The sequence below is a fragment of the Amphiura filiformis genome, unplaced genomic scaffold (genome assembly GCF_039555335.1).
Source record: "Amphiura filiformis unplaced genomic scaffold, Afil_fr2py scaffold_72, whole genome shotgun sequence".
NCBI lineage: Eukaryota > Metazoa > Echinodermata > Ophiuroidea > Amphilepidida > Amphiuridae > Amphiura > Amphiura filiformis.
In genome coordinates, this window is record NW_027305536.1 from 310,490 (window position 1) to 323,724 (window position 13,235).

A 13,235-nucleotide genomic window follows, 5' to 3' on the forward strand; every position below is an offset into this window, starting at 1 on the left:
CCTTTACAAGTTCAATTTGAACAGCAACTTTCATTTTTCACTGATTTTAAGTTACTTATTTTGAAAAAAATAAAGAAATTTGAAGCTATTCAGAACTAGAAATTTGATTTTCGAGGTTTTTGTGGCGCTGTTTTGGTTCTCACCCAAAGATTCCATTTAAAAAAATGTCATGCTCTCACCCAATGACCTCATATTTTTTTACAGTCCTACACCTATATCCATTTCAAATTGAAGTGCCCCCCCGGGCATTCAACAGAGCAAGTTGAACATAGTCATAAAAACTCATAATATGAAAAAAATTATGACTTTATAATGTCCTCCCAGTGGGGTTTCTTTCACTTTAGGCCCATGAAAATCAATTCCGAGTTTATCGTCCCTTTTTTTCCCAGGTTGGTGAGGTGACTTTTTCATTTTTCATTATTTCATCAGATTTCATTATTGACCTAAAGTGCGTGTTGATTTAAAGCCACATACTGCAGTTACTGTCCGTTTTTCTATACACAATACACAGTGCTCTTTTCCATTGACGCATGACCTCTACAAATAGCCTACGTTAAAAGTATGGGGATATGACTAGTTAACGTCGCTGTGTGAAAAATAACCGGCCAATATTAAAAGTACTCTTCTAAAGTTAGATAGTTTTGTAACATGTCCTAAATTTTTAGCTAATTTAGATGTTTGGAAATATGCGTACTTTGGTGTTTTAGGAAGGATATGTAAACGACAGATAACACCAAAAATATGAAGAAATTATTTCCAAACCGTGTTAAGTCTGCAAACCACCATGTTTCTCATTTTCAAGAACGCTGGTTAACAATAAGCACGTATTGTCTCATTTCGTAAACAAAGACCACACAGAATTGTTCTCTAGCGCTCGCTTTATAATCGTTCACCCAACTGAAAGTATCCAGGTCATTGCTCCATTGTACGTGTAAAGCAGAAACATATTGTGTGTATTTAACCAAAGAAGATATGATTTTTAAAATCAGTTGAGCTGTTTTCAATGAGTATCTTGGTTTAATAGCTTTTAATGGGGTTTAAGTCCTGCAAAGGTCGAATTGAATTCTACTGTAGACATGACTGCATCATGACATTTATAAACATGTTTTTATATGGGCAGGGACTAGAAAAGTTAGAAAAGAGCCTGGTTTTGGTTCCAAGTTATAAATTTATATGTTTTACTTAAACAAAAATATATGTTTCCATTTTGCTAAAATTGGTGAAAACACTGATACTTTGAAAATAATGAATTATTTTGGGATTTTTGAAAATTTGACGCGGGTGTTTTTGGTGTCCAAAAAGTGACGCGGGCGGGGGACGATAAACTCGGAATCGACTTTCACGCGCCTTACCTTGCCCGAGAAGTCTAGCCATGATCCGATCTAGCTTCACATTCTAGGCTCTAGACCATTCACCATTGCATGAAATGCGTAACTATCATATGTGCAAATTCGAAGCTACATGTAGAGTTCTTGAGTAAGCTTTCCCTTGGTATCAGCTTAAAATGGACGCCAACCCTTCCCGGCAGTTTTTACTACAAATATTATTTCAACATTTTGATTTTGAATAAATCCTAAAGAATAACAAAATTAAAATTCGACGGAAATCGTACATGAAGGTTTTAACTTAAGTTAACTCACCTTTGTTGTCCGTTGCACATAGCCCAATCAAGAGAATAGCCCAAGAGAAAACCTCAAAAGGTAGTGCCGTACTATTGAGGAGGACGATTTCGACCTCCTGGTTTGTTTACAAACAGAGAGGTAGACAAGCTTGTCCAAACACTCAAGTATCAGAAGGATGGTCCACAATTACAATAGCGTGATTCACGTAACATGAATAGGGATTAAAAAGCTGTCAAGTAGAACCATGTGCTTCTTTTGTCCTATTTGCCATCAAGATTTCATATGGAAACAGTTCAGACCCAGTACAGGATCATGTCAGAAATTAATATTTTGTTCTGGGTCTGATTATTCGGACTAAAAAGGTACCACGCCATGGAATTCGCTCGCCATATAAAACAACAAGCAGCCCTCACGCTAAACATGTATTCGATTGGAGGCTCGAGCTATAATCTATCCGGGTAATCTATTTTATAATAAACAACGAATATCCCTAGTTTAGGCTACTACACTTACCAAATTTCCTTCAGCTTGTTCACTGATTTTTTTTTCATCTATTGTGGTCTTTGTTCGTGACTACACGTAGGACAACGGAAAGATTATTTAGAACAAAACAAAGAAACGCCGCGCATATCGCATGCGACACTGCTATATACCGGTAGTCTCATGCTGTACGTCATTGTGTTAATATGAATATTAATGAGTAATATCAGGGCCACTTTCGGGTCAGCCAGTGGCATATTAAACCACTCCGGCACTGGGCAGTACAGTATGGCGCGCGATGGCTGGGGTGTCTCCGAGTGGGTTTTTCTGGCTGGGTATTTTGGTTAGAAACAAAATAATAGTTCATAATATTACAAGGTAATTGGTAGAGACAATTAGAAGAGTTGACACGATATTTTTCTCCCTCGCTGCTCGCTCGCACAAATCAATGAGCAGTTGGCATGAAGTGCCCCCGGGGAAGTGCCCATGCAATGGTAGGCCTATCAGCCATCACACGTAGGCCTACGTGGTATACAGTATAGGCTACGTAAAACCCGGGCGTAAAACCCTGGTAAAACCCAGTAATTACGGTAATGTGATCGCGGGGAGGGGCCCAGAAATATTCTTGACATTATCTTTAATACTAATTTAGGTCAACTGACATGTTTGGTGATAATAAGGCTGTAGTAAAATTTTGGGGAAACAATAAAATGCAACTGTGGCTCAAATTGTTTTCTATCACTGCAACGAATGCAAGAGAAGACCAATAAGGGACGCACCATAAGATATAAAGGGAGGGCTTGATAGTTTTATGGAAAAAAATTGTCTCGCCATCTGAGCAAAGAAAAGATTTCATGTCAAGGGTAGGAAAAAAATTACAGTTTAATTAAGGAAAATAATTAGGCCTATTGACGTCCTATTTTATTAGTTTGGCTTAAAATAATACATATTTTCTCGCGCTTTGCGCGAATTTGTTCCAGCATAGGCCTATAGGCCTAATCCACGGGAGTCAATCTTGATGCGGACACTGCACTGGTGCGGGCCTACTGGGTTTGGATGTGAGGATGTCAGCATGAATGATGTATATCACAGATTATACGCCTAGATGTTTACGCACAGAATTATATAGATTTTCACTATCATGGATAGGGCCCTTTGAAAAAATTTCTGCACAAAAACTCACTAGGCCGCCTATATTAGTTAACCTAAAGATACTGCTTTTTCAAGTACGGCACATGAGAATTTAAACAAAAAATTGAGTCTCATGTTAATGAAAAAATTCTTCACCAAGGTGTTCAAACCCCCCCCCCCCAAAAAACAAACAAAATTGCTTCACCGAGGTGTTACAATATGCTTCACCGAGGTGCTAACCGGGGTGCTAAACAAATCGACCCAACTACCCTACCCAGTCGACAGTCCCCCATTGATATCTATTGGTGCGTCCCTAACTATCGTGTAACTTGTATTCGCGTAGACGTTCAAGGCCGTGTCAGGATGTGGATGTTGCCACATTGAAGTAGTTAAAATAAATAAATGAAACTAATTTTCCTCTTTGAAATCGAATTGTTATTTTCAGTACCCGGTCATTTTTCTACGAATGTTATTTCATAATCACTCATTATTCTATAAAACTGCCTATACCACCGGCATATAGGCCTACAAGATTAAACAAACAAATATTTTATACGGTATAATAGGCCAAATAATAAGAGCTCACAGACTCACTGGTAGTCTTGGGTTGTTTGTGAAGAATACATTGTTAAGCAGAATAAAAAAAGACCCCATATGATGTCGACTGTCTCATATTTCATAATAAAGAAGCCCCCCTTACTATATTTAAAGATATATAAAGAAAGACTCCTTTATTTTATTGATAATTAAATGTCAAACTCTCCGGTAGTCTCATGTCTAAATGAATCCCTCTATGCACACAGATCTATATCATGGACATGATCCCCTATATCGCCCGGTAGTCTCATGTCAACATGGTCAATGAAATAAATATACTCACGGACATGATAGAAGACCCCCTGTATCGACCGGTAGTCTCATGTCAATGAATAAAATATCACGGATAGGCCTATGATAGGAAGACCCCCTATATCGACCGGTAGTCTCAGGTTAATGAAAAACATCACGGACATAATAAGCTATAATAATAGGAAGACCCCCTATATCGACCGGTAGTCTCATGTTAATGAAAAAATATACTCACGGACATGATAAAAGACCCCTATATCACCCGGTAGTCTAATGTTAATAAAAAAAAAAACTACTTTCGGACGTGATAGAAAGACCCCCTATATCGCACGGTAGTCTCATGTCAATGAAATAAATATCACGGACATGATAGGAAGACCCATGTCGACCGGTAGTCTCATGTTAATGAAAACTATATCACGAACAGCATAGAAAGCCCCCATATATCGACCGGTAGTTTCATGTTAATGAAAAAAATATCACGGATATGCTAGGAAGACCCCTATATCGCCCGGTAGTCTCATGTCAATGAAATAAATGTCACGGACATGATAGGAAGACCCCCTATGTCGACCGGTAGTCTCATGTCAATGAAAAAATATACTCACGGACATGATAGAAAGACCCCCTATATCGACCGGTAGTCTCATATTAATGAAAACAATATCACGAACATGATAGAAAAAAAACCCGATATCGACCGGTAGTTTCATGTTAATGAAAACCATATCACGGACATGATAGAAAGACCCCTATATCGCCCGGTAGTCTCATGTCAATGAAAAAAATATCACGGACATGATAAGAAGACCCCCTATGTCGACCGGTAGTCTCATGTTAATGAAAACAATATCACGGACATGATAGAAAGCCCCCTATATCGACCGGTAGTTTCATGTTAATGAAAAATGTACTCACGGACATGATAGAAGACCCCTATATCGCCCGGTAGTCTCATGTTAAGGTAAAAAATACTCACGGACATGATAGGAAGACCCACTATGTCGACCGGTAGTCTCATGTTAATGAAAAAAATATCACGGATATGTTAGAAGACCCCTATATCGCCCGGTAGTCTCATGTCAATGAATAAAATATCACGGATATGATATGAAGACCCCCTATATCGACCAGTAGTCTCATGTTAATGAAAAAACATCACGGACATGATAGGAAGACCCCCTATATCGACCGGTAGTCTCATGTCAGTGAAAAAAATATCACGGACATGATAAGAAGACCCCCTATGTCGACCGGTAGTCTCATGTTAATGAAAACAATATCACGGACATGATAGAAAGCCCCCTATATCGACCGGTAGTTTCATGTTAATGAAAAAATGTACTCACGGACATGATAGAAGACCCCCTATATCGCCCGGTAGTCTCATGTTAATTTAAAAAAATACTCACGGACATGATAGGAAGACCCACTATGTCGACCGGTAGTCTCATGTTAATGAAAAAAAATATCACGGATATGTTGGAAGACCCCTATATCGCCCGGTAGTCTCATGTCATGAATAAAATATCACGGATATGATATGAAGACCCCCTATATCGACCAGTAGTCTCATGTTAATGAAAAAACATCACGGACATGATAGGAAGACCCCCTATATCGACCGGTAGTCTCATGTTAATGATAAAATATACTCACGGACATGATAAAAGACAGCTATATCACCCGGAAGTCTCATTGTAATTTAAAAAAATACTTTCGGACGTGATAGAAAGACCCCCTATATCGCACGGTAGTCTCATGTCAATTAAATAAATATCACGGACATGATAGGAAGACTCACTATGTCGACCGGTAGTCTCATGTTAATGAAAACTATATCACGAACATGATAGAAAGCCCCCCTATATCGACCGGTAGTTTCATGTTAATGAAAACAATATCACGGACATGATAGGAAGACCCCCTACATATCGCCCGGTAGTCTCATGTCAATGAAAAAATATCACGGACATGATAGGAAGACCCCTATGTCGACCGGTAGTCTCATGTTAATGAAAACAATATCACGGACATGATAGAAAGCCCCCTATATCGACCGGTAGTTTCATGTTAATGAAAAAATGTACTCACGGGCATGATAGAAGACCCCCTATATCGCCCGGTAGTCTCATGTTAATAAAAAAGAATACTCACGGACATGATAGAAAGACCCCCTATATCGACCGGTAGTCTCATGTTAATGAAAACAATATCACGAACATGATAGAAAACCCCCTATATCGACCGGTAGTTTCATGTTAATGAAAACAATATCACGGACATGATAGAAGACCCCCTATATCGCCCGGTAGTCTCATGTCAATGAAAAAATATCACGGACATGATAGGAAGACCCCTATGTCGACCGGTAGTCTCATGTTAATGAAAACAATATCACGGACATGATAGAAAGCCCCTATATCGACCGGTAGTTTCATGTTAATGAAAAATGTACTCACGGACATGATAGAAGACCCCTATATCGCCCGGTAGTCTCATGTCAATAAAAAAATATCACGGACATAGTAGGAAGACCCCCTATATCGACCGGTAGTCTCATGTCAATGAAAAATATACTCACGGACATGATAGAATACCCCTATATCGCCCGGTAGTCTCATGTCAATGAATAAAATACTCACGGACAAGATAGAAAGACCCCCTATATCGCCCGGTAGTCTCATGTCAATGAATAAAATATCACGGATATGATAGGAAGACCCCTATATCGACCGGTAGTCTCATGTTAATAAAAAACATCACGGACATGATAAAAGACCCCTATATCGACCGGTAGTTTCATGTTAATGAAAAAATGTACTCACGGACATGATAGAAGACCCCCTATATCGCCCGGTAGTCTCATGTCAATGAAATAAATATCACGGACATGATAGGAAGACCCACTATGTCGACCGGTAGTCTCATGTTAATGAAAACTATATCACGAACATGATAGAAAGCCCCCCTATATCGACCGGTAGTTTCATGTTAATGAAAAAAAAATCCGGCACGGATATGATAGGAAGACCTCCTATATCGTCCGGTAGTCTCATGTAAATGAAAAAATATCACGGACATGATAGGAAGACCCCCTATATCGACTGGTAGTCTCATGTTAATAAAAATGTACTCACGGACATGATGGAAGACCCCTATATCGCCCGGTAGTCTCATGTTAATTAAAACTAGATGGACCGCGGTTCTCGGATGTCGCGGTTTTCGACGCCCGTGATGCCTCCACCAAAGGGAGCGATGTGGCACTCACAAGTTGATACAAAGCTTCAAGCCTAAAAGGGGAGACTGAATTTGACCTTAGATGACACCTGGATGACCCCAAAACAACCTTCCAATGACTCCTGGGTGACCCCGGATGACCTTCAAAATTTTTGGCTGTAAATCAGTGGTAACAATACCCACCAAGTTTCATGCCCATAGGACAAATATTAGAATTTGACCTAAGATGACCCCAAAATGACCTTTAAAAAAAAAAGCATCTAGAATTCCCTGACCCCAATACACCTTTTCACCCATCACTGTACATTAGCACATTATGCAAATTACCTGTACTTCATTTGCATATTTTGCGCCGAAATCTACTGCATAACAATTGTATTCCACCAAAGTGCATCACATCACTTCCGAGCCTTCTCAAATATGTGACGGACATTTTGACGAAATGACCTTCCAAAAATGTGGCTCTATATGTTGACTGTAGCCACCAAATGTCATGCCCATACGACAGTTTTATCAATTTGACCTCAGATGACCTCTGGATGACCCCGGATGCACATATGACAGTTTTTACTAATTTGACCTTAGATGACCCCTGGGTGACCCCAAAATGACCTCCCAAAAATTTGGTTCTAAATATTGACTGTACTCACCAAGTTTCATGCCCATCCAACAGTTTTTACTAATTTGACCTCAGATGACCCCTGAATGACCTCAGATGACCCCGATATGACCTTCCAAAAATTTGGCTCTAAATGTTGACTACCCACTAAATTTCATGCCCTTACGACAGTTTTAATAATTTGACCTCATATGACCCCTGGGTGACCTTGGGTGACCCCAAAATGACCTTCCAAAAATTTGGCTCTAAATGTTGACTGTACCCACCAAGTTTCATGCCCCTACGACAGTCTTTACTAATTTGACCTCAGATGACCCCTGGGTGACCCCAGATGACCCCAAAATGACCTTCCAAAAATTTTGCTCTAAATGTTGACTGTACCTACCAAGTTTCATGGCCATATGAAAGTTTTTGCTAATTTGACCTCAGATGACCCCTGGATGACCTCAGATGACCCCGATATGACCTTCCAAAAATTTGGCTCTAAATGTTGACTGTACCCACCAAATTTCATTCCCTTACGACAGTTTTTAATAATTTGACCTCATATGACCCCTGGGTGACCTTGGATGACCCCAAAATGACCTTCCAAAATTTCGCTCTAAATGTTGACTGTACCCACCAAGTTTCATGCCCCTACGACAGTCTTTACTAATTTGACCTCAGATGACCCCTGGGTGACCCCAGATGACCCCAAAATGACCTTCCAAAAAGTTTGCTCTAAATGTTGACTGTACCTACCAAGTTTCATGGCCATATGACAGTTTTTGCTAATTTGACCTCAAATGACCCCATCATGACCTCACATGACCTTGACCCACTAACCAATATAAACTTGTTCTGCCTGGGGTCAAGATGCACCCACCCACCAAGTTTGAGGAACATGCGACCCCTAGTCTCCAAGAAAAGAAGGAAAATGGGCCACCTGACCTCAAATGACCTTTACCTCAGTACGTATATGACCTTGAACCTCACCCAAAAAAAAATAGCCAGAGTTTCTGACCATGACCCACCTATCCTGAAAATCTGAAGTCAATCCGCCCATCCATGCCCGAGATATGGCATCCGGACGGAAGGACGGAAGCCCGGACAATGCAAAAACAGTATGCCTCGCGGTGGAGGCATAAAATACTCACGGGCATGATAGAGAGCCCCCTATATCGACCGGTAGTCGCATGTTAATTTAAAAAAAATACCAGAGAGTTGATATTCTTGAGAGGGCACTCTATTCACGTGGTTTCTTTTCCAACGCTAAAAGATCACGAATTTTGGTGGTTTGCAAATGAAAAGTGTCCGCACTATCGATTGATTACGTAACTGTTATGAATAATGTATTAGGTTTTCAATGCAATCGCCTCGACCCATCAATACATATTATCTGTATTTATCAAAGTACTTGGAATAGCAATCTGGTGAGTTCACTGAACTACGCCCTAATACTGATGGAGTTTTAATGGCGTTTAATGGCGCTAATCCTCTCCATACACAGATGAACAAATACAATAGGAGAAGGTCAACACATATGACCTCCTATATGACATGTTATATGAGATGTACAACAACCTGAATATCATAAAGATCAGTGTTCGTTTGTGCATATGAACTGCATATTTACAATACTAAATATTAGTCGTTATATATTATGCCAAATATTGGTATTATGACAACACGGTATATGCATTGTATATAAAACAACTAATAGATCCTGCTATCATGGCGTCAGGTCATTGGTTCATCATATCCCGTATGTTTCTTAAAATTCATTCATATTTGAGACAAATTTCTGTGCCCATTTTATAGGCGTACAGGTGGATCCGGTTTTTTGGTCATTTTCATTTCTTTTGATGAAAGAATTAAGGTTTTCCACTGCACGGAGGCCACTATGTGATACTAATTTAATGCTATTTGTAAATGAATGCGGATTCCCGGTTCTTGTTTTTCCACAGTGTGACAACTGTCCACCCATCCAGACAACATCATAACATAATAAAACGTCTGTATGTGTACGATGAGTAAATATTAAACTGAACTTTGCCTTGGAACATTGTGTAAGATTTTGTGGGCGCCCTCAACATTATTATCCTCTTTGTATCCGTAAATGACATGGCATAGACTGTGTGAATTCTATGAAGACTACTTAGGCCTATACATAGGGTCATATCCATGGACACAAGTAACGATAATTGACAACACGATACGCGACTGTATTTAGGGGCTAAGCACTAATAATTAATAATGCCGGGTAGGGCCGACTCCTGGGCGACTCGTGTGGGCAAGGACGCTTAGGACGGTGACCAAATGAGTCCCAAATTTCACCGGGGGTGGGGGGGACTCAAGTATGATAGTGTAGGCCTAAACGCATGACTTTTTTAAACACCCCCTAAAACGAGTTTTACCCTACCAGCAAATTTAGGATAGATCAATAGGCCTAAGCTAACTTAATACACTAAAGGAAGCTTTGGATGAGAAAACGGACAGTTGATGAGAAACGGCCAAAATGGTGAGAATTTAAATTTTCTCATTCTTTTGGATGAGAAACTTCCTGGTGTGTGTGTCAATCATTATTGTCTTATTAAAACTGGTGAAAATTGGTAATCCCCGCTGAGCTCAAAATAAACATTATTATTTTGTCATCCAAAAGAAGAATGAGAAAATTAAATTCTCATCAGTGGCCGTTTCTCATCGAAATGTCCGTTTTCTAATCCAAAACTTCCTCTCAGTAGTGATAGGCCTATAGCACATGTTAATGACGCAAAGACAGTTGTGGTAACACCATGGTCGCAGACATGCAAAAAAAGCTCAAAAACAGATAGTAATGAAACCAGTTTTTATTTTCCTTGCTCTAGCGAATTCACAGAGAAGGTGTTTCTAGTACAGCGTCGGACTCTAGCTGAGAGCGTAGCCTAAGTCCAAACGGACTCCAAGAAGGGCTCTCCATACACAAATGAACAAACACAAAGGAAGGTAGTCTCCTCCGTGACCAGCTTGATTTCGATGGAGCGAAAACAAATTGGCTGCAGAGGAGACGGGTAATTTTGCCATGCAAATGAGGTGAGTGTCATCCCCCTGAAAATACTCACGGACATGATAGAAGGACCCCCTATATCGCCCGGTAGTCTCATGTTATGAAAATAAGAGGTCCAAATCTCTCCGGTAGTCTGATGTACCCACACCCACCCACACTATATGTAGTAGATAAAGGGTGAGAAACAGACCATTACCATAGATAATCGGTGTCTTGTTGAGGTATGGTGAGCATGTTAGTCGCTCGGAAGGCGAGACCCCGAAGGGGTCGAGCCTTCAGAGCGACTAACATGCGAACCATACCTCAACAAGACACCGATTATCTATGGTGATGGTCTGTTTTGAACCGTTTATCTTACATATACGGCGAGCAAAAATAAACGAATTTGTTGTAAATGTGTATTAATTTTCCAAAAAAACAAAATGGAAAAAACTGATGTATTATTTTGTAAAAGTTGTGGGTTTTTTCCCAAAATAAAAACACCTCAAGATAGTGTAATATCAGGGATCGATATAATGGGATAGGCATCGTAGTATTACGTAACACACCGAAAGATGTAGTTTAACTCTAGACAATAGGCGCCATATTGCAGGAGGGTTAGAGTTCATAGAGGAAACGTTAAAGGTTAGTAGATTAGGTCACCCAGGCACATCACTATATGTGTTTCACGAGTTGTAATACCGACAGGTAAAAACATTGATTTTGTAAAATTCTCCCGATTTTTTAAAATTACTAAATAAGGTTAGTACTTCAAACCATTCTTTGATGAATCTATGCAATATGACGGTAATTTTTGAAACATCTAAGAATCAATCTTAAACATCTTCATGATATTCATTTTTTGCGCATGGTCAAAGCATGCTCTTGCGCTATCCACAGACTATCCGGTGGAAACTTCAAAGCAACGATCATGCGTTAATATTTACAAAATGGCGAATGATGTAGTTTAAGTCGAACAATAGCGTGACCGGCGTGACGTAGTTTTTGGCATTGTTCCTATATGCACTTTCACCCTCCTGGTAATATTCTTCCCATGTGTCCTGCGTGTGAGTCTATTTAATGACAAATGCAAGAGATTTAATCAAATCAATACAGAATTGATCTCAATTGACAATTGTATTTGAAGTGGTTTGGTAGGTTATTCACTTGCTTTAATCCGCTGGAGTTTATTCACCCCGTGACCATTGTTATTCAAATGATTAATGAATAATGAAAATTATATAGAGTTTGGACTACAATCTGTTTCAACACCATGAAATTTATATCTTAGAAAAATGTGAGTATAAGCAGATTATTTGAAAGACCTAGTAACGTTGTGTCCAGTGGTGCTCCCCATTATGGGTAGGTCACAGTAAGGCTTTGCCAAGGATGATTAAATCAGGATGTGACACTTCGTAATTTGCATGTGTCCAATTCATATGTTAATAGCATATTGTTATTAAAATGATGGTCTGACCTGGCCAGAGGGCGTTAATATAATAGACGTTTGATCAAGGGACAGAGTAGTTTCCGTTTGTATCGGGTGCCGAGCTATGTGCCGAACGTACATTTTAAAGTATTTGCATTATACCTCTTTTGCATGAAACTGTAATTATCGTCTAAAACAAACAAACAAAAACAATATTAGGCCTATTTGAAGTTTTAATTTTTTTTAAATTACCCTATTTTACTACGGTCAATTAAGATGGCGGTAAATTACCATGTAAATTAACCGGTAATTTACCGACTCACAACACTGACATGAATACAAGTTTTAGTATTATTTAATAATATTATTTCCTCTATCGTTTGATACAATGGTACAGGTCGGGGCAAAATAGTTATGTACTTAATATGAGGGTGGGGGTTATAACAGTTTTAGGTCCATTAACTTGTGAGACCGGGGGTCAAAAAAGTTTTGGGTTCACGAAGAGGGGATGGGGGGGGGGGGTAAAATTTGTAACACGAAAAAATATATTGCCCCCCCACCAAAGTATTTCTGAACACTCCCTAAACTTAGTTGATTTTTCAGCAAATGTTATTTTTCAGTGAGTTTTTCTTTTATTCCGTGTTAAATTATGGCAAACGGAAACAATCAAAATATGATGTAGCTAGGAAACAAATACTATAATCGCTCCTGGGTGTCACCCATGCATACTTTTTAATGTAGGCCTACCGGTACAGGGGCATAATTGCCAATCACAAAGTTTGACATTGTAATTAATTGTTTAATGTAGGCTACTCCCTAAGGCTGAGTTCACATAGAAGTATACGGTATACGGTATTCGCT

General features: G+C 39.4%; 1 protein-coding gene across 2 annotated transcripts in view; it reads right to left on the minus strand.

Moving 5' to 3' along the window:
* The window catches only part of LOC140144687 (uncharacterized), a 156,042-nt gene that overhangs the window by 118,538 nt on the left and 24,269 nt on the right, over positions 1-13,235 (minus strand). The window contains exon 2 of one of the 2 annotated variants that reach the window (XM_072166495.1): positions 2,136-2,153. The gene's annotated coding sequence lies outside the window, so the exon portion shown is untranslated. Of the gene's footprint in view, positions 1-2,135; positions 2,243-13,235 lie in introns of those variants that run through there. The other variant, XM_072166493.1, reaches the window with a different exon arrangement.